Source organism: Ochlerotatus camptorhynchus, unplaced genomic scaffold (assembly GCF_037179485.1).
Source record: "Ochlerotatus camptorhynchus isolate MF236.1 unplaced genomic scaffold, CSIRO-AGI_Acam_v1.1 ptg000494l, whole genome shotgun sequence".
In the NCBI taxonomy this organism is placed as follows: Eukaryota; Metazoa; Arthropoda; class Insecta; order Diptera; family Culicidae; genus Ochlerotatus; species Ochlerotatus camptorhynchus.
In genome coordinates, this window is record NW_027040979.1 from 177,319 (window position 1) to 201,997 (window position 24,679).

Consider the following 24,679-nt stretch of genomic DNA (forward strand, 5'->3'; position numbering starts at 1 on the left):
CAAAATCGAACTGGTTTCAGTTACAGATATAAATTCCCTCTAGAGTTTACAGTTGCTTCACAGCGATATAAATGTTGAAAAGCTCAGGCATCCACCTCTTAGTTCGCCTTTTTGTCCACCTAAAATATTCATAAGTATTACAAGCAATCAAGAGTTAATGAACAATCAACAAAGCATCCTATTACACTAGCAACCCCGCAATCTGATGCTATCATAATTTTCAGCAATGTCAGGAATGCTCACGAACCCCCAACATTTGCCAGAAAACTTACTACTAACTCAAGGTATCTTCCAAATAAGCTTCAAAATTGCATTTTTTTTTTATCAAATGTTAAATTCAGTCCTCTATATCCGTAATACGCGCGCGAGGCTCAAACCTTTGTAGACTACTGTTTTTTTTACTACTACTATTAAATCATATATCAAAAATCCATCATCACCATCGTGGCGAACAAAATAGTTTTTGCAGTGCTACAATAATTATTAAAAAGTCGTTATAACAGCTATCCATACAAAGTAATCCGTTAAAAATAACTTCGTCAAGATACATAATTTGTCAATTCATAAAAAAAAAATCACTGGATAACCGTTCAAAAGACAGTTTTAACGTGTGAAATGCAATGTCTCTTAAATTCTGCTAATGTTGTTGAACGTTTAATGTGTCTAGGCATCGAATTGAAAACATTTATTCCTTTAAAAAATAATGAATTCTGTGAAGCACAAGTCAAGAAATGTGGTGTTCTTATTTCATCCGCGTTTCTAGTATTATATCTATGATAGTCACTTCCTCTTTCAATTCGATCACACAAATATCGAGGCAGCAAACCGTTAACTACTTTAAAAATGAACACCATAGTCAAATATACAATTCTTTGCTTCACCGACAACCATTGTAAGGCGTCTAGCATCAAAGTTGAGGAAGTGAATCTATTACATCTCAAAATCAAACGCATTATTTTATTCTGCAAGCGCTGTAATCTCGATATTTGTGTTGCATTGGACAGAAATAAAATGGATGGGCAAAAGTCTAGATGAGGAGAGATGATTGATTTTTATAGCTGTATTTTACTGGCAATAGTTAAATCGTTTTTCAATCGACATAGAATTCCATACTTCTTGGCAATTTTCTTGATGACATTGTCAATGTGAGAGTTGAACTTAAGTTTGTCATCAATAATCACGCCAAGATATTTAATCTCCTGAACGCGATCAATAGTCTCATCATCAATTACAACAGAGACGTTCTCATTTAATCGATTCCGCGAAATTACCATAAATTTAGTTTTACTTGTATTCAATTTTAACTGCTTACACTTCAACCATCTACTTTGATACTGCAAATCTTCATTCAAGTGTGAGACGGCAACTTCTAAATCCTTAGCTGCAATGAATAACACAGTATCATCTGCAAAAAGGTTAATGTCGCAAAACCGTAAAACACGTCGCAAGTCATTAATATACATAATAAATAAAAGGGGCCCTAATACACTTCCCTGGGGCACTCCAAGGTTGTTCCCCACGGGACTGGAAACAGAATCATTAAAAACAGTCCGTTGAGTTCTGTCAGACAAATAGCTTTCAAACCATTTATATGCAGTACTCGTAATTCCAAAGCGCTTGATTGTACTTAACAGTAAGGGCCTAGAAATTGTTTCAAAAGCGCGTTTCAGATCCAAAAAAAACAGCAACAATCGTATCTTTACGCTCCAAGTTGTCTTTCCACTTTGCTAACACCAAATTCAATGCAGTTTCACAAGAATGACCTTCCCGATATCCCGATTGTTCTGGTATCAACAAAGAGTTGCTATTCAAATACTCCAACAGCTGGCCTTTAACAACAAGTTCTAAGATTTTCTCTAATGTGTGCAACATGTTGATGGGACGAAACTCTTCGGCTTTAATCGTTCCAGTAACTTTTTGAATAGGAATCACTAAGGATTCCTTCCAAATTTGTGGCACATGTCCATTCTGCAATGATTCATTAATAAGGTCCAGAAAGATGTGGCCAATGACATGAAAGCAATCTTGAATAACTCTAGCATTAACATTATCTACTCCAGCCGATTTTCCTAATGAAAAACAAATAACTCTAAGTTCATCTAATGTAATTGGGTGAAAAACTTCAAATCTGCAACTACTATTAACTGGCTGTTTTATTTCGTCAGGTTCATCGACCAATTCAATAGATTGATTAATCAATGAAACACTGTCCGGTTGTAATTGAAATTATATATAATGAATTATTATTTATTTCATTTTTTTTTGCCGTTTCTCAGATATATTTTAGCCTCATATGCATAATTTCAGGAGAATCTTTTTTTTTTCATAGCGTCGTGGGTAAAATTGATAATTCGTTTAAATCTGAAGACTTTTGTCAAGGCATGTCACATTGATCATTCACGAAATTCAATGTATAGTTAATGAATAGTTTTTTTTTTGTTCATTAATTTATTTGATAAGGCTCAACCGAATTAACTTTACAGAGCCGAGGATTCTTGGTAACTATACAATACATCTTAAAAATATAGTCAAAAGGTACAACACAATAAACACTTTATCTTCCGCTATCCAAAAAGCCTCCTCCATCAGAACTGGAGCCGCTTCCAGTAGTTTCATTGTATGGCAAATTGTTGTACGCCAACGAGGGTCAGAGCGCGTCCATTGCAGCAATGGACGCAAAACGTGGTCAGCACTCACACACTCATCACGAAACGGTTGCTTTCCAAAGTCGACGACGCATCGACCGAAAGAACTGCTGATGAAGAACAATGAGGAGGACCACACAATGGTTGCTGCCGAGAAAACAGACGATCGCGTAGCACACATCGAGAGTGGTCTGCTTTTGTCGACAGCCGAGTGAACACTGTTAATGAATAGTTAATTTCAATGAAATATTTCTTTCTAATACTGAACGAGCAAAACTAACACTAACACTTTGTAATGTCTCAAAATTCAACAACTCCAGTTCCCGCTGGAGAAACATGATCCAATTATTCCTTCTTACTGGAAAAAATCTCAGGAATCGAATGAATTGGTTTCATTTTGCACATATGATGCCAAAACTACGTATTTTCGTGCACAAAACGCACAGAACTTTTGGTTTATTCAATAGATAATAAAAATTCGAAAATTGATTCCAGGAATTTCTTGCTAATTTTTTTGCAATAGCAGATATTCGCTATCAATTATATAAATTCGAGATTTTTGCTTTTCCTAGCGTCCTGGAGAATACATTACGAAATGTTTTGACATGGTCATGTAGTATTCGGTCATTTCAAGATCTCGTAAGTACCACTTCAATACTTGACGCATTTGACCACAAACATTTGGTTGCTGGGTACATTATCAAAGAGCTTTGGACGTGATGTGGGTGGCAGCAAGGCGAGCGAACGTTCAATGAAAATTAACTCTTAAACAACAATAATTTATGGTGGTCCTGAAAAGAACCGTTTTGTCGTTATGGTTGAATAATGCTGAGCTATTAGGGTGTTCAACACGGGTGAGCCTGAGCTGAAACGAGGGTGACGCGCTCAGCATAGATGGCCCACAGCGACTCATAAAGATGGATCCCGAACAGTAACGGTGAAGCTTCTTCCTCCTTCTTCGGTGAATGGACGCTCATGTGGGCTGCAGCTCGCTGCTTGCGGGCAGCCTTGCGTTGTGTACAATGTTCAACGCTACGTGCTGAAAGCATTGCTGCTGCTGCTGCTGCTGACGACCGACCGAACACCACGGTTCAGGGAGACAGGATCCAATTCGATTTTGAAATCTGTGTTAGGGAATGCGCTGTTTGCAGGCAATCGGTCATAATTTTGATCACTATTGCAACAGTTGGACATTTGTGTAAATTTCAGTAGTGACCTATTGAAAATTAATAAAGTGTTAAATTTAGCAGATTTGTAGCAAAATTTATAATCAATTGGCTTGTTTAGAATTAAATCCCATTCGATATTGACAGAGTTACATGTGGTCAAAACCTGACCACTTTTCGTAATGCGGTCAATTTTGGGTTTTTTGAAATTGCACCCCCAATATGTTGCCGAAAGACGTAATCCTTCGTCAAAAAATATTTTGCCGGCGACCCAAAAAAAGATGCTGTTATTATTTTCACCATCCTCAAATATTAGATTTTTAAAACATTTTTTTGTGGATGCAGGAGCATCAAATTTCGGAGCATCGGTTTTTGTAAAGAGTCACCCCACTGTGCAGTGTGCGTCAGCATAAATGAGAACTTTTATGATTTTAAGATTGATGGAGATGTCGTTCAAAAATATAAACAAAAGAAGGCCTAGATGAGAGCCTTGGGCCCGGTGTCTCTGGTAGAACAACTGTATTATAATAAAATCAGTACCGCTGAAACACCCACCAAACGAAATCGTAAGTACTCCTTTTTCATTTGAGACTAGTTTGGAAATGTTCGACCGGGGCCATTTTCCATAATTATCAAATTAAATAAAAAAAATGATCTAGGCGGGGGAATGGACCATCCCAAAACAAGAATCATATTAAAAGAGTGCTCCTAAATGTTCGTTTGGTAGGTGTTTAAGCGATGATTATATTTTTTAATAAGGTTTTCTATCAGAAACATCGTTTGGGGGACTCCTGAGGTAACTTGAATATGTTTCAATTTCTTCCCATTGAACCTAACTATTTGTTGGTGATTAGTCAGATATGATTCGAGCCATTTGAGGAGTCCTGCTCAATCCCCATGTTTAGCAATTTGAAAAGAAGCATGGAAATGTCCATCATTGACGAAAGTAATGAGGATGAAAGAATTGTCCAGACTCCTCAAGCTTTTTTATAGTGTTTGCTCATTTTGCGTTTCGTAGCATTGCAGCTTATTTTATCTTACTTTATTTTTGTGCCCCCACACCCACCAGATTTTTTTTAGTTACGCCTATGATATCAAATGCTATCAAATTTATACATTTTGCTTATGAATGTATTTTTTTATTTGATTGTTATACCAAACTGGATGCTTCGCCTTCTCTTCACGTCTTTGTTTTTTCAATGGTTCTGCTTCAAGTATTATTTCAAATAATATTTTCCGCAAACCTAGAAATTGTATTCTAATTAACTATACTTAGTCCATTTCTTATGTAGGCATAATTTGCCGAATGATTTTGAAATACCTATTCATAGTCGCAGTCATCGTTTTCTTTTTTGTTTTCATGTATAAATAGAATGAACTCAATTGTTGTGTGAAACGCTTTATTTTTCCATAATGGAGGTTTACATGGACCTAAAAAGGAAGATTATTTCCTCCATATTCATATTCGATGCGTGGTCTTACTAAGTAGGGGGATGATCCAAAAAACTGCTTACGTAATTATTAAATGTGGCCTCATCTACGCAAGATATTTGTTAGCTGTTCTTTGAAAAATTTACTAGTGTCTTCACGGACGAGAGACTGAGTGAAGACCATGCCCTACTGGCTGCCAGTTACGTACCACTCTCTGGCCAAACCATGAGCAGAATTGACATCAATCCCGAGATGTTTCCAGGACTTCCTCGAAACTCAATTCGTCGTACAATCCGGGTTCTGACGGAATTCCATCAACATTCCTCAAAACGCAACGATCCGTGGACGTCGGTGTTTTCCCATCCTGTGGGAAGCTAGCGCACAGTTCACAAGAAGGACAAGAAACAGGACGTTGGCAACTACCGTGGCATTACTTCGCTTAGCGCTGTTGCTAAATTGTTCGAACTCGTTGTTATGGAACCGTTACTCGCTCACTGTAAGCCGTATATTAGCATCAACCAGCATGGTTTCATGTCTGGTCTCTCCCCTGCCACTAACGTGCTGTGCCTTGCTTCCTACATCTCTAACAGTATGCCGGATCGTACTCAGACGGATATCATTTATACTGACTTATCTGCTGCTTTCGATAAATGGAATCACTGCATATCAATCGCAAAACTGGACAGGCTTGGTATCCACGGCTGCCGTTTGCAATGCTTTCAGTCGTACCTCACCGACCGCTATCTTACTGTTGTCATTTGTGATCACCAGTCCCGTATGTTCACTGCCACGTCCGGCATACCCAAGGGTAGCCCCTGGGACCGCTGATTTTTCCTGATTTACTCCAACGACGTGAATGTGGTAATTGAGGAACCACGATTATCTTACGCAGATGACCTTAAGCTCTTCCTTCAAATTCACTCAATTGAAGACTGTTGCTTCCTACAACGTCAGCTGAATGCTTTTGCTGGTTGGTGTATTCTGAATCATATGGAGGTTGACCAGTACAAATGCTCGGTTATCTCTATTTCGCGCAAGAAAGAGACTATTATGTTCAAGTATATTTTGTTAGGCACTGAAATTGTGATTCTGGATACACAACTCTCTTTCAAGCAACAAGTGTAGTTTTCGTATATTTAGTTATTAAATTCCAAGAAAAAGTTTAAATGTTCGTAAAAGGTAAAACGTCCCAGAATCCTCACGAACGCAGCCAGTAGGAGACACTTCCCTATAAACTGTAGAACAATGCCACTAGCCACCACCAGAGCACGCTGTGTGCAGTCATGAATGGACGTCCATAGGGGTGGCGTAATCGGGCCATTGCGTGGAGAATTCGTGGTACGTACGACGGTTCAACGGTCACGGTTCGGGGTCATCGTCCACCAAGAGGCACAGTCATAAGCCTGGTGATCATTATAGACTACGGTCACATAGCGAAAGTCAAAGCTAAAAATTAATAGTTTGAAGGTGAAAACTAAAGCTAAAGTGCTAAAGTGAGCTAAGTTGGAAGTTTGAAGAAGTTGTAGAGGAAGTTGCCACATACCATTGGACAGTCAGGTAATTACCATCGCCAAGAAAACCCCGAACCAGATCCAACCGTTGTCAGGTCGATAACCGCCATTTCGAATTCTCCTTCGCGCCCACAGGACCTCGCGGTTTTACCGTAACGCCAGTGAACTCAACGTATTTTTCCGGAGTCGACCACGCCAATCGCCGATAGTTTGTCCGAATCGCAGTTCGAGAATCTGATCCCTCAGCTACAGTGTGCGCCACCAATCCAGGCAAGTCAACTTACCCTTGTGGTTCGTTGAAACCTCGAGTCCGTCACCATACTCGGAGGCGCACGGGACAGGTAGAGGCGTCCACCCCTGGCCCAAGAAGGTGATGCGGTACCAGAGGAAGGAGAGGAACGACGACGGCAGTGGCAGGTGAAGGGGCCCCGAAGACAAAAGAAGAATAGTGCTAGCACAAGGTAGGAGTAGACATCTAAGGAAGTGGGAGACCGTCCGTGAAGTGAGTGTCGTCAAAACGAATAAAGTGGGAGTTTGTCTTAAGTGAACTTTGAGTGTTTTCTTGGTTCGCGGAATAATCACGAGCGTGTGCCGACCCTGAATGGATTCAAAACAAACTGCCTTGCCAACCTATGCCTAGGTGATTTCTAGCAACACTGCCAATGCAATCAAGCTAGGTGCTGCACGATTGGCTCTGGCTTTGACAATTCGTTTGGCTCAAAATCAGCAAGTCCGCTCCTCTCTTATACTAGACCCTCTCTACTATGAACCATAGTTCACGGTGTATATTTGAGAAAACTTTGTTCTGGATAGTTGGCCTAGATATTTAGTACACGGTTTTCGGGAATGGATTTTTTTACGAGTAGCTACGAAAGTCCATCTGGAGCCCCTGTTGGCCCGAAAAGATACAGCGAGGGCATTGCTAATTGCGGATATTTTGCAATGACGCAGGCAATGCCCTGTTCTCCTTGAGCAAGTTGACGTCAATGTTCAACCCAGAGCCCTACGGAATAATTCAATGCTGCGCCTGCCCATACAGCGAACTACTTATAGCATTCAAAGTGTTTTTATGTTACTTCATACGCGAAGTTAACGATTTTCAGAGTTGGTTGGAAATGCTAACATAAAGCTTTAGTGTGATGATTTATTAGCTAGAGAATGATCTTTAGTAAGAGGGTAGGTGGATAGTTCCGTTAGAGTACGGCAGTATGAAAATTAAATAGAAGTTGAAAATGAGCGAAGGGCCATTAATGCGACAGTTATTAAAGATAGACGCACATTTTTGCCTTACCCGTACGATGTACGCGGAGACTTGAAGTATGTCTCCAAGTCTACAGCCTTACATACATACTTCAAGTCTCCGCGTACATCGTACGGGTTAGGCAAAAATGTGCGTCTATCTTTAAAAACTGTCGCATTAATGGCCCTTCGCTCATTTTCAACTTCTATTCAATTTTCATACTGCCGTACTGTAACGGAACTATCCACCTACCCTCTTACTAAAGATCATTCTCTAGCTAATAAATCATCGCACTAAAGCTTCATGTTAGCATTTCCAACCAACTCTACTTATAGCATGTTCGGCACAATCGGTGGTTTACAGAGACTTTTCAATAGGGTCTCCACACTGTTTGACTTTGACCTAACTCACCAGCTGCTTCACCGGTGGTTTTGTTTGTTTTTTTTTTTTTTTTAGATCAGTTTAGTTTGTCGGGTAATGTTCTTTTTTTACGAGAGGACTACCCATATATTGATGTTTAGTTTTAGTACTTTGTATGTTTAGTTTAAGTTACATCATTGGGGCCAATAACGCCTGTTGATGTTTAGTCATAAATGAACAAATAAGTGACGAAAAGCTGAAATCTTTCTTTGACCATATGTTATAATTTACGTTAAATTTGAAAGCCTCATCAAATCCAAGCCAAGCTTAATTTAAAGGTTTCAATGCATCTACCCTTACCTGTAAGTTATTCTCCCGAGTATTTTTTCCCTCCATCAAATCCTGTAAGCGTCCAACTAATACTGCTAATTGATAGCTGCAGGATTTATGCACACCTGCAAGCTTTCCACCCCTACGAAAAACGGGAAAGTTCCCGAAACTCATTAAGACTAATTAAAGTTAAATGCGTGCTGAGCTGAAGTTGACTTCATGTACTTTCCTTTCACGTTGCTCGAAGCGTCTCTAGGAAGTTTCGTTCGAATCCTGCTCACCCAAACGAAGGCTAATTGAGATCAATGACTGTTGCTTTCGTTCGTCCGTATTTGTATGATTGCGTACATAGGTACGAGCAATAAACAGTAATTACAGGCACTTCTCGGTCTTGAACTACAATTTACAGCGTACTGGGTCAGAAGTCGAATGTGTGGAGCTTGCTGCAAGAGAATCTCAAAGTTACACAGAGTATCTATTAATATATCATTAGATACAACGACACCCATCGACCATTGAGAGAGCGAACGAGCGTGTATGCGCTGAGCAACATTGAGTACAAGACAAAGTTTACTTCACTATGCATGTACATTTGCTTGGAAGTATATCACATAGGTACATAATGCATAGGCATAACTGTAGAGTCTAGTCATATGGACAAAAGTTTTGCTGTTTTCAGATTCCAGCGGAAGCGTGATAAAGGACTTCAAACAGAAACAACCATCATGATCGTAAATGTTTTCCTTAAACCACACAAGCCACATCGGGTGAAAAAGTTGCATAATTACACTGTGATGTTGCGGTAATTACCTACGCCAAGTGCTGTTTGCGTCGAACTCGAACGATTGTTGATGGTAAAAATTACAAATCTGAACTATTCAGTCTAGGAATGGTATGTCAATTCACGAAAGAGAAAAATCGTTCCATGGAGGTAAAAAAAACTTTTCTTCAACTGTTCTAGAAAAAGAACACAAGAAACAACTGTGACACAAATTCCCTCGCCCAAACAACTGTTATCCTACACAAGTGTCACTCAAAGGAAGGAAGCGGAAAACTTGGCAAACGTGCGAAAAACTGTGTCATCAACATAAAACATAAGCACTGAATAATAAGGAAGACACGTTTCGCGTCGAGTCGTCTTGTTCTCGACTAAGGCTTCTCTACGCTATTTTCCGGTACGCTTTCCGGTAGCTTCCTTCCTCTTAGTTAGAGTAGAATTCCCAGCTTCCACTCCCCCATCGAACGGCCCTCGGCAGTGGAATCGCTTTTGTTGCTTGCCTCTTTAGACAATTTGCTACGATGGCAATCCAGTGGGGAACCCTTATTCGTTCAATTTCTTCTATCGCATATCCCCCCCCCCCTCCCCTCACTGCTTCTTCTTTCCGATTATCTAGACTTCATTGATTGGACTGATCTATTCGAGCATATTGGAACAAAGGGATCCCACGTTTTCTGTGTTTTCGCGTTTTCTATTGCGCAATATGTACAGACACTTCAATTGGAAAGTGTTTGCGCAATAACATTCTTCAGTTCCGCCGTCGCCTGCCGCACAGCACTTCTACCCGACACCAGTTGCTGGGGAGGTACGATATTTGTCAGATTTTTACCCATTTAGTGTAGACGTAAAGGTATGGAGCTGCGTACAAATAGATGGAATTTGAAGAATAATGTATTGTATTATTAAATCATAATGATCATTTATTTATTTATAAAAAAGTTTGCATAAGATAAACTGTTTACTAATACCTAGGAGAAGGAGGGGCATAGTGAGCTACCTGTGCTTTAGCTTTGGATTTCTTATGGTACGAAACAAATAAATTGGTCATTGATCACTGCAATGGTGATATTGAACCTACTACTAATTAATTTGTTTCAAACAATTAGAGATTTGGGACTGGATTAAAGGGGATGCTCACCTGCTCACTATGCCCCTCTTGCCCCTATGTATTACTAATTGTATGTTTACCCTTGCATTCACATTCAGTATTCTTTGAGTACTATCCGGGTCGTTAAATGAGAGTTTTCTATCGAGAGCCTTTTACTAATTGCATCACACAATTTGTATGGCAGGCACAATCATGCCGGGAAATTTTTCATCCCGTAACATTTCTGAATCGGGTTGGGAGTCATAAATTTACTGACTGAATAGAGGGTAGCCGTTTATAGTAGAAGTATCAGAATGTTCAGGCCCTCTGTGGGGTGCTGAATAGTTTAGAAGATTTGGCGAAACAACCAACCAGTAGTGTATAGTAGCTCGACTGTAGAATTTTAAACTACAGTCAAGATTCCTATAGTACGATTAATAGGGACCGTACTATAGGAACCGGCATTAACGAATACACGTAGCATATGGGATTAGGGCTAATTGGGACCAAACACTGATTGTACGGCAATTTGAAGAGATAACTTCCTGATGTCTTCTGAGAAGTTGTTAAGCAGAAAGTTGGCCCCCTTTTAGGACGATTTGGTTTCCGGTAGGACACAAGTCTGATCCTGTGGAAGATCCGGAATATCCGTAAAAGTGGTCAATTTATGAAACTGATCATAGAGCTCCGCGGATTTTTCGAAACCACTCATAAACGTCTTATCAGAATGAATTCGGAGTTATGACCGAAAAATTGACACTGGGGACTACGGAATGATCCACTATAATATCTGGAACATCCTGAAAAGTGGTCAATTTATGAAACTGATCCTAGAACTCCGCGGTTTTTCCTAAACAACTCATAGACGTCTTATCAAAATAAATTCTGAAAGTTGACCAGAATATGAACCCTGGGGACCACGGCATGGTTGACTAGAAGATCCGGAACATCCGTAAAAGTGGTCAATTTATGAAACTAATCCTAGAGCTCCGTGGCTTTTTTCGAAACCACTCATAAACGTCTTATCAGAATGTATTCAAAGTTGTGACCGGAATATAAACGCTTGGACAGAAAATGGACCTTTGGGACCATGACCACCATAAAAAAAAAATCAGTTCTTGAAACTGAGCTTTGATGTCCGCTTTTTTCGAAACCACTCATTGGCGTCTTATCAGAATTAGTTTGGAGTTATGACCAGAAAATTGACCCTGGGGACCAATGAACAATGGTCCCAAAGCCGTATTTATGAAGACAAAAATATTAAAACACCATCACTTTTAGGTTTCTTGGGGAAAGTTTCTTCGTATGTTTAGCCGATTTGAAATTGTTCTTTGAATTGTTTGATTGAAAATCCCACCTTTTTTTTATTATTTGAGGTAGACTAATGCAATGTTTTAAAAAGTTGTAAAACAATCAATTTGAACCAACTTTTCTAATGGCATCAAATTTTTATCGTTTATGATTAATGACTAATGGTTATTTTAAACGAGTAGGTTAGAGTTTCCCCTAGAAAATCTTTCTTTAAATATTTTTATTGTTGATCAACGTATAAACAATATTTAACGAAAGCCGATTTTCTAGGGAACACCCAAACCTCTCGTCAAAACATTGTTCTAAATACTTTTTAGAAATTTTTATGACGCATATTTTTGCAGAAGTCACTAACTTGATATCTGCTTTATATAAAAGTTATGGCTAGTTTTTGATAAAATAAAAGATTTTTTTTTAAATTAAATTAAATATTTTTAACAAAAAACGCTCTCACAGTTTTTTTCCACCAATAATGAAATCAAAAGTGCAAAAAGTAAATTGATTCGAATTGATTGTTCTACAACTTGCAGAACATTGCATTGGTCTATCTCAAATAATAATAAAAAAAATTGAATTTTCAAATCTCCAATTTTGTGGACCACCCTAACTTCACTAACATATAAAGATCGGCCATTCACATTCACCAATTTAAAGGACCACCCTAATTTCAAATTGGCTAAAAATACGAAGAAACTTTCCCGAAGACACTATATACCGAAAACGGACGGTTTGGGCGCAAACATTTTTGTCTTTCTAAATACGGCTTTGGGACCATTGTGCAATGAATGGTCCTCCGAAAGATCCGAAACATCCGTAAAAAGGCTCAATGCATGGAACTGATCCAAGAACGCTGTTTTTCTTTTCATAAACTCTCATAGACGTCTATAACTATGAATTTGGAGTTATGATCGGAAAATAGACCCTGGAGACCATGAACGCTCATCTGGAAAATAATAGACAACTCATCAGAATGAACTCGGAGTTGTGACTGGAAAACGGACCACAGGGTCCATTGGATGGTCCTCCGGAATATCCGGAACATCTGTTAAAGTGGATAGGTCAAGAAAACTGATCTAAGCACTCTGTGGTTTTTTAGAACTGCTCATAGACATGTTTTGTATTATTTATTATCATGGAGGATTTCCAGGTGGCATTTAAGTATTAAATAGCTTCTAGACACTTTAAATGGAATTTTTGAATATTATTCCTTGGATTTCATGGACTTATTTCCCTTGACTTCTTGGAGATGTTTCTCAGAGTCCAAATTCTAGTCAAAACCCCGAATTAATTGTAATAAGACGTCTATGAAAGGTTTCGAAAAAAAAACATGGAGCTCTAGGATCAGTTTCATGAATTGACCACTTTTACGGATGTTCCGGATCTTTCGGTGAACCATCCCGTGGTCTCCAAGGCCCATATTAAGGTCACAACTCCAAATTCATTCTGATAAGACGTTTATGAGTGGTCTCGAAAAATCCGCGGAGCTCTAGGATCAGTTTCATGAATTGGCCACTTTTACGGATGTTCCGGATCTTCCGATGAACCATCCCGTGGTCCCCAGGGTTCATATTCTGTTCAAATCTCAGAATTTATTTTGATAAGACGTCTATGAGTTGTTTAGAAAAAACCGCGGAGCTGTAGGATCAGTTTCATGAATTGACCACTTTTACGGATGTTCCGGATATTATAGTGGATCATTCCGTAGTCCCCAGTGTCAATTTTTTGGTTATAACTCCGAATTCATTCTGATAAGACGTTTATGAGTGGTTTCGAAAAATCCACGGAGCTCTAGGATCAGTTTCATGAATTTACCACTTCTACGGATGTTCCGGATCTTCTGGTGAACCATCTCGTGGTCCCCAGGGCCAGTGGTTATGAGTGGTTACCAAACATCCGCGGAGCTTTAGGATCAGTTTCATGAATTGGCCACTTTTATGGATATTCCGGACCTTCCACAGGATCAGACTTGTGTCCTACCGGAAACCGAATCGCCCCAAAAGGTGGCCAACTTTCTACTTAACAACTTCTTAAAAGACAACAGGAAGTTATCTCTTCAAATCGCCGTACAATCAGTGTTTGGTCCCAATTAGCTCTAATCCCATATATGCTACGTGTATTCGTTAATGTCGGATCGACCGTACTATAGGAATCCAGTGGCAACCCTACTATATGAATCCGGCAAGAACGAATCCGTACTATAGGAATCTTGACTGTATGTCTAATCTAGTTTATTAGTAAAAAACTTTGAGATAGAACGACGCATTTTTTATTCGTCACAAGAACAGCTCCAATTCAAAGTGTTTCTCCAATAATCTGAGATCATGACATCGTAAATAATCAAATGAATAGAGATTGGCATTAGCAATCTATTCTTAGTGCGCAAAGTCCAGTATATCAATACTTTCAAGATCAATGACTGCATGTCCTGATGGTCTTCGGGGTTGGGAAGATAGTTAGTTCGACATTCATGTTACTACAGACCGAGTAGTTCTCTGCTCGGGTATCACGGGAAGGACGATTATATAAGTAAGAAAGGTCACTTGTATAACGCCATTTAATCCACGATCTTTTGTTAAGCATGTAAAATTGGTCTCCATTTGAACATTGAGCTCCATACATCACAGTAAATCAATGCGACCGACGATAGTCTTACTTACCACTACACCACCGGCGCCGCTAAATTTGTATATTGTATGGCTAGCACATTGCTACTATTTGCCCAGGGAAGTCGACAAAAATTTCCAAACTGAAAGATCTGCTCGACCGGACCGGGAATCGAACCCGTTGCCTCCGGCTTGGTAATACCCTGCCTTTAACGAGGGATAAAACCGGGCAACCACATTTCGGCACAACTGGTCGACTGGTCATCCATTTCGAATACCTTCATTAACGCTCCCACGCAGATGCATCCCCTCTAGGGTGCAATGTAATTATTTATTTAAATTAATTTCAACAATTTCGAAATGCACAGTGCACACCGTTGGACACCGATGGGTAGCAGTGGTTGTGGTTTCTGTTTATCCACACAGCTCACCGATTGTAGCGATCGTACGGATATCAGTAGCATAAAAAAATGGTCCCATCTGGCGAGAGCGGTTCGGATTGAGTTAATTACACAGTGACTTTCTGACCAAGCCGATTGTTTTGAGGTTTTCCATTCCTGCATCCCCCGAGGAATGGCGTGGGGGAGTGTACTTTGCATCCTGCGATATCTGCAGCGAAAAACAATTATTTTTCGCCATTTTCCCGGGTTGCCTCCTTCGGAGTTGCAGGATTCTGGGATAAACACACGGAATGATAAATCACTATTGCGTTCCTGGTGAGTTGGCGATAAGCAAAAAGTGGCCGTGTTCTACCACGAAAGTCAATAGCAAAACATGGGTGGTCTGAGCAATCCGAATGATCAAGAATTCAAACAGCGCAAAGTGACAGTCACTTTTTATCTTGCGTTTGCTCAGCCCAGTAATTATAATTGCTGCTGCTGCTGCTGGTAAATACTTGCTACTGAATGGAGAGTAAGTGGGGTTTCCTTTTGGGTTTTGGCCAAGTTCTGTAGAGTTTTTTGGTCGCGTTAAGCACCAATACAAACAATTTGCGAGGTTATAGCTAATGTGCTATTTCTGAGGTCGGTTTTCACAACCTAAAAGTGATTGTTTTGCCTGTACTATAACTATTTTGTATGTTACCTTATCATTGTAAAGTTCAACTAGAAATAGAATAATGCAAAAATGAATATCTGTTAAATATTGATTTATATCTCAGCTGAAACACATTGTTGAAAAAAACGCAGTAGGCTCTGCCCGCGAACGGTTGGTTTTGTTTTCGCTGGCGCTGATTTCATCTGTTTTTCGCATATTTTTAAATTGTACCAAATCAAACAAATATTAGATTTCGCGTGTGGATAAGTGTACATTAAGACCTATCACGTCTTAAGAAGTTTTTTTTTTGTGATATTGTAATTAACGTGAAAAATCTGGGACAAGAATTTGTTTCAAGTAGCTGTGTTGCTGTGGTGTCGCGTCGGTCGGTTTTTCATTTCGCTTGTTTTTGGTGCTTTGCCTCCCTCCCAAGAAGAGTTTTACCGGGTATTTTTTTTTTCTTTTCTTGGTGCTGGCGTTCTGCCTTCCAAGCAAAAATTCGTTGCAAATGAAAAACTTCGAATGTGATTCAAAATGTCGTGTTGGGTTGTAAAAACAACGTGGAAGATTTTTTCGATTACCGCGAGTGAACAAACCGGTCCTTTTTCGGAGGCAGAATTTGGTGAGATCCATCTGATTTATAATCAATCATAAATGCACATTTCCATATATTACTAAATACGCGCCAGATTTCGAAACATCACATTTCGAAATCTGGAAGTGTGTTTGCAGTACCATTATTCATATGATAACGGTAGTGTTTACATGCGGGGCTTATTGTAAAGGGTGATACGGTCAAAATTTGGTCAATATCAACTTGACGTATTTCTTTCAATTTTGCATTTAAAAAACCTGAACACCCCTCATTTTGAAGGTGTGTGTGTGTAGAATGTTGCTCCTATTTTGATTTTGGAATTCACTCTTCAGTTGTCAAAATGCCGTCCAAGCAAGAAGAGCAGCGTATCAAAATTTTGCTCGCGCATCGCGAAAATCCGAGCTACTCGCACGCAAAGTTGGCAAAATCGCTAAACGTTGCCAAATCAACCGTTACAAATGTAATTAAAGTGTTTGGTGAACGTTTGTCGACAGCCAGGAAGTCTGGATCGGGGGGAAATCGAAAACCGGAAGCCGCTGAGACGACAAAGAGAGTTGCCGGTAGTTTCAAGCGAAACCCTAACCTCTCTCTCCGAGATGCCGCAAATAAGCTGGGTGTATCGTCTACAACCGTGCATCGAGCCAAAAAACGAGCCGGACTATCGACTTACAAGAAGGTAGTGACTCCAAATCGCGATGATAAACAAAATACGACGGCCAAAGCGCGATCCCGGAGGCTGTACACGACGATGCTGACGAAGTTTGACTGCGTGGTAATGGACGACGAAACCTACGTCAAAGCCGACTACAAGCAGCTTTCGGGACAGGAGTTTTATACGGCAAAAGGAAGGGGAAAGGTAGCAGATGTTTTCAAGCACATGAAACTGTCAAAGTTCGCAAAGAAATATCTGGTTTGGCAAGCCATCTGTACCTGTGGCTTGAAAAGCAGCATTTTCATAGCTTCTGGGACTGTCAACCAAGAAATTTACGTGAAAGAGTGTTTGAATAAACGTCTGCTGCCTTTCCTGAAGAAACACGGTTGTTCCGTACTGTTTTGGCCGGATTTGGCATCTTGCCATTACGGTAAAAAGGCCATGGAGTGGTACGCCGCCAACAACGTGCAGGTGGTTCCCAAGGACAAGAACCCTCCCAACACGCCAGAGCTCCGCCCAATTGAGAAATACTGGGCTATTGTCAAGCGGAATCTAAAGAAGACCAAAAAAACTGCTAAGGGCGAGCAGCAGTTCAAGGCAAACTGGCTTTCTGCGGCGAAGAAGGTGGACAAGGTGGCTGTACAAAATCTGATGGCAGGGGTCAAGCGTAAGGCCCGGCAATTCGGATTTGGAAAAGCGGAAGCGTAACTGAATATTTTTCCTGAATTTTATACTAATTGAACTTGAAAAAGAAATTTAATTTGATTTTTTAAATAAACGATTTCACCGATTTACACTCGTTTTCCCTTGACCAAATTTTGACCGTATCACCCTTTATGTGAAAGTAACCTCGGAATGAACGTGAATTACCAGGCATTCTGAAATGGGTTGCTGAATCTGCAGTAGAGCTATCGCTTTCTAACTCTCGGACTAAACTTGCTTTAAATTATTACATCAAGGATTGTTGTAAGCAAATTTCTTCCATAATACCACTGCCGGCCAGTGGGGGTTAGATTGAATACACACACACATACGCATATCTCAGCTGAAACACATTGTTTCCTGCTTGATTTGTCATTTAACGTGCTAGATAATGCTTTCGTTTATCGATGTGTATTGGGAAAAAAGCTGGATATTCATATTCATAATGTACGTATTTATATGGTCATGCTGAAAATTGAAAATAGGAAAATCGAAGAAATGAAATCAAACATAGATGGGAGCGATATGCGATTATTGGCAGATCATTACATCGGATCTTTTGCCATGTTCGCCAAGATTTATCAAAGACAATATTTCCTCATGGATGCCTTTTTAAATCAACATCCTGTTATGTGTTTGATTCCGCCTACGCGAGTGATTGCTGCAGAGTAAACCTCTATTCCAAAACAAGACCGCAGGCTATTTCAGACCAAACAGAGAACAAACTGACGCTTGTTCAGAATCCACTCTCTCCACAAACAACAGACAACTGTTCCACCAATCTAAAAGTGAACCGAGTCTCCAGATGTTATTCAAATCAAGCATGCAAAAAAGCCTCCGGGAAATCCGGGACCAGTGTCTGTTCGAGTGTGCACTTCGAGCATCGAAAGAAAGCAAGAGCGAGATAGAGACCGGTGTGGGTTCTCAGATTTATCCGAGCTGTTGCCTGCCTAGATTCGGGGGCTGACACTCAGTCAAATGGAAATCCCCATCTCCGACACGAATTCCGATTTGCGTTTGATGACGATGTCTGGCTCCATCTCAGCAAAGGGAAAAGGGATGTGTACGCTTTCCTAACGGCCCGACACAGAAGACATTCATTCATCCAGTAACTTTATTTTCCATTTCGTTACACTTCAATTCGATGTTCTCTTAGTAAGGACCTTCGAACGGAAAGCACATCCTGGCAAAAGACGGGGGAGGTCAAAAATTTCCTGCCCGTTTGATAATGCGTTTAGCTTGTTTTGAGTTTTTGACTGGTTCTTGCGGGAACAGACTTTTCTGGAAATGCCCTCTGGAGCAATTGCTGGTGCTGTTCATAATGTTGGTTTTTATGGTACAAAAGAGAGATCTCGATGATTGGAGCAAATGGTTCGATCTTTTGAAGGGAATATTGACAGATGCTTAAGTAATTTGCTGTCTCGTTTGGTTGAGTTTGATTTCCCGAGAGAGCCTTTTGAATCATTGAATAAGCACAAATTGGTTAACGTTTCGTAAAACTGTGTCCACATCTGGCGAACGGAAGGCTGGCGCAACCAGTGCACCTTTTACACATGTACGAGACAGTTTCCGCAATTATGCATTCTTGAATAAATATGAAATTGAAATTTATATGCAGATTAGCTCCTGTTGTGTTTCGTTCTCAGCAGCGATGGCTACACCAGGCAAAAGCATTTGACCAAACGATGAGAGTGCATGGTGGCGTCAAATATGTACACGACCAGGAAGTCTTCTCGTAGGGAGTTCCACCGGATCTGAAAACACGAATGCTCCAGTCTGATGTCGTTGCTGTTGTTGTTGTTGTTGTCGCTCAGACAGAAGCACGGAAGGGGATTAAATGTATGCAAATTCCAAAATTAGATTACCAACCGCAACCACCGGCAAGACTGAAAACAAGCATCGTCGTCGTCGTCGCGTCGGCGGCGATATCGTGTTGAGAAAGCATTAGAAAATGTCTTAAATCATTTTGTGGATTTCCTTCGCTTGCATGACACGTCACTAACGGTAACAAGGTATTATTTATCGTGAATTGTTGAGATTATATCTGGTTATTGCGGCTAAGGGCAGTGACATGAAAATGGTTCTGGATCGTTTTACCAAATGACTATCAGCGCTAATCGCCATTAGGTCGAGCGGCGTTTAGTCGTATGTGGTGTTTGGTCCAGTTCTATTTGATCGAACGCCCAGACAAAATGTCGAACATCTCGTATAATCTCGGAAATACAAATCTTCTTAAAAATTAAAGTCTGCAAAAAAAAAGTACGGTAGATTTTAACGTTCATAAGCCCTGAATCATTGGAAACTAAATTAATTCGCAGTAAATTGAACATTTTGCCAGTTAACTTTCTATGGTAAATTTTGTAATGTTGCCGAACGGTAACTTTGTTGTACAATAGTTGTGGAAACGTAGGGAAAATTTGTATGGAAAATTTTATGTCGACTATGAAGTTGCGTTCGTTATTGGGTGGTGATGGTGCAGTGTGAAGTTCATAAGTGAGGGCTAGTTTTGCGATTGGTTTTAACTAACACGTGCCGCTTATCATTGGATCAGTTTCTGCTCCGGCCATAGTACGTCGGATTACCATACCAAGCAACGTCTACACTCTTCTTAGCTATGGGAAGTGTACCAGTTATTGTACTACTTAACATTGGATACAGTTTTTGCATGTTCCAGCCATGGTTTTGACGTAGAACTACGTCTGTGATTTCTATATGGGGCTGAACTTTGTAAAAACCGAAAATGCAACATGTAACGAAATTATGAAAGATTTTGACCGTTAATAACTCAGCTGCCCCTGCACCAATTTCAATAATTTTACCACAAATCGATCAGAAATATTTCTACGCATCAATGCTTCTGCAATATTTCCGCAATGCTTCCGACTCATGATTTTTCCAACAATAAACTATTGAAAAAGTGGTAATGTCAAGCATTGTCCAATGTACAAATCAAAAGTGATAATTTTATCACTGTTTTCATGAAATAAACGTTCTTCCTAAACCTAGACGTCATAATCTAGTACCACTTGGCAGTAAATCATTCTACTTTAACCTTAAAATTTATAAAAGAGTGCTACTGTCTAGCCTCAACTCATTGTCAACAAACATGCTTCCCTTAAAAGTAAAATGTAAACTATTACAATGTAAAACTAAAATCAAACAGTAACTTGTTACAGACATAATCACCAAAGATGAAGAGCTTTCGGGCTAAATCAATTGAAATGTTCAATAATTTTAAACCACAAGGCAATAAGTAAATAAACAAACTTTTTAGTAGTAGTAGCCTCAACTTATTTTCGCTTCGGACGGCGTGGTGAGTAGGCAGCAGAAGCAGCAATAGCAGCAGTAGGAAGGTGATGGCAGGTTAGGTAGTCCACTCTTCTACCCAACAAGCAACAATTACTGGTCGTGGCAAAGGAGGAAAAGGTCTTTGTAAAGGAGGCACCAAGCGTCATCGCAAGGTTCTTCGTGATAAGCGCCATCCGTCGTCTGGCTAGCCGTAGCGGTGTCAAACGTATCTCCGGTCTGATCTACGAGAAAACACGAGATGTGCTGAAGGTGTTCCTGGAAAATGTGAACCGTGATGTTGTCACCTACTCTGAACACGACAAGCGTAAGCGGCCATGAATGTCGTCTACGCTTTGAAGCGACAGACGCACTCTATACGGTTTCGGAGGTTAATTCATCACCAACTTTGCCAACAAAACGGCACTTTTCAGGACCAACAAGCTTATTACAGCCTGTGCCTGTTTGTTCATATTCAGAACCACACGCCCCCAACGATCACACAAAATGCTCTCCAGAGTTGTAATCTTGTAACCAAACTTGGAAGCAGGGGTGCAAATTATTTTGATCGATTCTCTTCATCAACTTTCTCCTTGAAAAAAATACTACAAATTTGTTACGCCTACAATTCAAAAACGGAAAGAGTTAAGATAAAAGATGATCGATCAATTAAAAGAACGAAATGCTCTTCACATTTGTTCCATCCACTAGCGGTCCTACGTCAAGCTTCCGTTCGTGCCCGTAGGCACAGACCCTTCTACTTTTTATGAATTAAATGGCTATTCAGTATGACACGATCAAGTGCTTTTGTCTTATGGTTCGGTTCAGACGTTTGATGTCTTTTATAAAACTATTTTGTTGCTTGAAAAACTTTTTTCTTTTTTCTCTTTTCAAAATTAGGGTATGAAGACCACCTGATTAATTGATTAAAAAAAAAATGTTGGCTTTACTTCCTCCGGAACATTTTTCCAACTTATTCCGATAATTTTTTCTTCAGTATTTTCCTGAATGTGTCTTATTCTGATTTTTATTTCAATCTTCCCTGCAACTTTCTTTCATTTGTCCACAAATGCTTGTTCCAGAAGTGGTTTGGAGGAGGTGTTAATCATGTCTATGCATCGTGCTGCTCTGGAATTGACTAGATTCTGGAATTCGCACCCAGATATCGAATATGGATTGATTTTGGTGAGTTGGATCCAATTGAAAATTATTTCTTAATTGTTATTGATTTTCTATAGCCTATAGAGCAAATCGAAACATTGAACTTAATGATGGCCAAATGGTTTTTTCATAGCTTTTAGTTTTTGGAATTTGAAAGATAGTCGGTTGCAGTGGCTTGCTTTTTGAGCAGAAAAATGAGGTCCCAGGTCCTTTCATATTAAAGAGATTTATGGTCAAATCACTTGGTTATCGTGATTTTTGCGAAACTTGTCGTCGTCGATGCCGCGTTTGAATGAATACAACAACTCGGGTAAAGGTATGATGTGATATGAGGGGCTCGGTGGCCTTGGAGCGATCGTTTTTGCTTACTGCGCAGAACATCATGAGTCTAATCTCAGGCCCATCCACATTCAAGACTCGTCAATCGATGAATTGGTAATATGACTACATAGTAAGAACAACAACTCGATGATTAGTGGCACCGGTGGTGTAGCGGTAAGCGTCATTGTCTCTCATCCCAGAAGGTCTGGGTTCAATCCCAGTCGGTGCCGCCGGGATGTTTTAAGGCATATCATCTTTGATCACGCCCTCCTTCGGAAGGGAAGTAAAGCCGTTGGTCCCCGGTTCATGAGTTGATGGGTCGACATGTAGGGTCCAGGTGTAGGAGCTGCATCCCTGGCGTCGGTAGCATTGGTGCTCAGCACGGAAAACAAGATCGATGGAAAACAAATCAAGGAAAAAAAGGACAACTCGATGATTAAAATGGAGCTCGTTTGCCTAGTGGCAAACATTTTTGCTTACTGATCAGAAGATCGTGGATTGATTGCTCATGGAAGTGCAGAGATGTTCTCGTCTTCCATCAAAGTGAGTGTCTCGTCAACAAATTTCTACCCATTCCATTCTTGGAAAGTTTTACTTCCTTCCTTTTAATTTCTTCGGATTTCATCTGGTAGTTTCTAATGACTTCCATCGAAAGACTTCTGTAACTTTTCCTGGAAGTTTATTCAAGTTTCCCAGCTTAATAAAGTTTTCCAGACATGATTATCTGAAAGTTCCTTCCAACTTGCTCTGGAAATTTCTTCCAACCTTCCTGGATGTTATTTTCCGACAGAGTTGGTCAGCTTCCATTGGAAGTTTTTTTTTTAGTTCTTTATTAAGGAGATTTTTAGCCTATGGCTAGTTCATCTCAGGAGAAAGGAGAGGGCTCAGAGTGAGTAACATCTAAATGCATGGTATATTAACATTTTGTAAATAAGTTTGGTTGCTGGCTCTTCAACTTATATAGAAAAAATAACAATATGTAAAATAATGAAACAGAGGAACAACAGAAAACAAAATGATTTAAGACAAGCTACAAACGATAATCCAAACAAAACAGAGCTCAGCTGACATGGGTCCAATAGGGGAAATCCATCCAGCTGAGGTGTCCCGACGGCCGAAATAAATTGAAGCTATACCAAGTGGTAGATTTTAGCTTCCTGCCGAGGCCGAAGTATCATTCGCTGTAAGTAGTATCGAGCAGATCGCTGATGCTGGAAGTTAGGCAGAGTGACTCCCGAAGATTTTGGAACTCCGGGCAGTTGCACAGGATGTGTTCGACGGTGTAGGGTACCCCACAGATGATGCAGCTTCTGCGGAACAGCAGGCCACCATAGTTATAGTAGAGTTTGGTGTGCCCAGTTCGAAGCCGCTAAATAACGCGTTGATCCCTCAGGTTGTCCAGTTCGCTCCATGGTCCAGTTGACCCTTTGGCTTTGCGGATGAAGGCAGTTCTGTTGCGGAACCACTCGGCTTCCCATGCCATTCGAATGGTCCGCATGATCCACCTTGTTGGTGTCACCAACTTGGTGAGTCTGGGACCCGATGTCCCGGCTCCGGCAAGGTGATCAGCAGACTCGTTACCTGGCACTCCACAGTATCCGGGAATCCATGTGTACACGGTGTTCGGTGGGGCGTACTTGATAATCGCCTGGATCCATGGGTGTTCTGGTGCTTCTGAGGTGATCGCTTGAACGACGCTGTGTGAGTCGGTTAGTATATTTTTTTTCTTTTGGTTTGTTTTTTCCGTCGATCTTGTTTCCGTACTGAGCACCAATGCTACCGACGTGCCAGGAAGGCAGCTCCCACACCTGGACCCTACCTATCGACCCATCAACTCATGAACCGGGGACCAACGGCTTTACTTCCCATCCGAAGGAAGGCGTGATCAGAGATGTTATGCCTCAGAACATCCCGGTGGCGCCGACTGGGATTGAACCCAGGCCTGCTGGAGTGAGAGGTAATCACGCTTACCACTACACCACCGGCGCCGTTATGAGTTGGTTAATATAAGTATCGGTTTGTTGGCTGGCGTCGTAGCGGCACGGAAGATCGCAGCAGCCTCGGCCGAGAAAACCGAGCATTGTGGAGGAAGACTGCTGCTTTCAGCAATACCGTCCCCAAAAAATCCCGATACCTACTCCGTTTATCGATCGGGAGCCGTCAGTGTACCGATGTACGTGGTCGGCATAGTTGGACCCAAGTAACTCGGCGACCGATCTGCGCAAAATGATGGATGCATCCCCTGCTTTGAAGTGGTTCTTGATCCGATTGTCCAATTGGATTCCTGAAGAGTGCCAACTTTTCTCTCCATGCCAATGGACTTTGGCTACTGGGGGGAGGTCGATGTCAGCGGCCGTGCGGAGGACTCTGCTCCCCTCGTCGAGGAGAAAGATCCTATTGTTTCCGGAGGTCTTGGCGGCTTAGCTTCAGCAGAACCAGAAAGGAAGAAAACCCGCTTCGATGCAT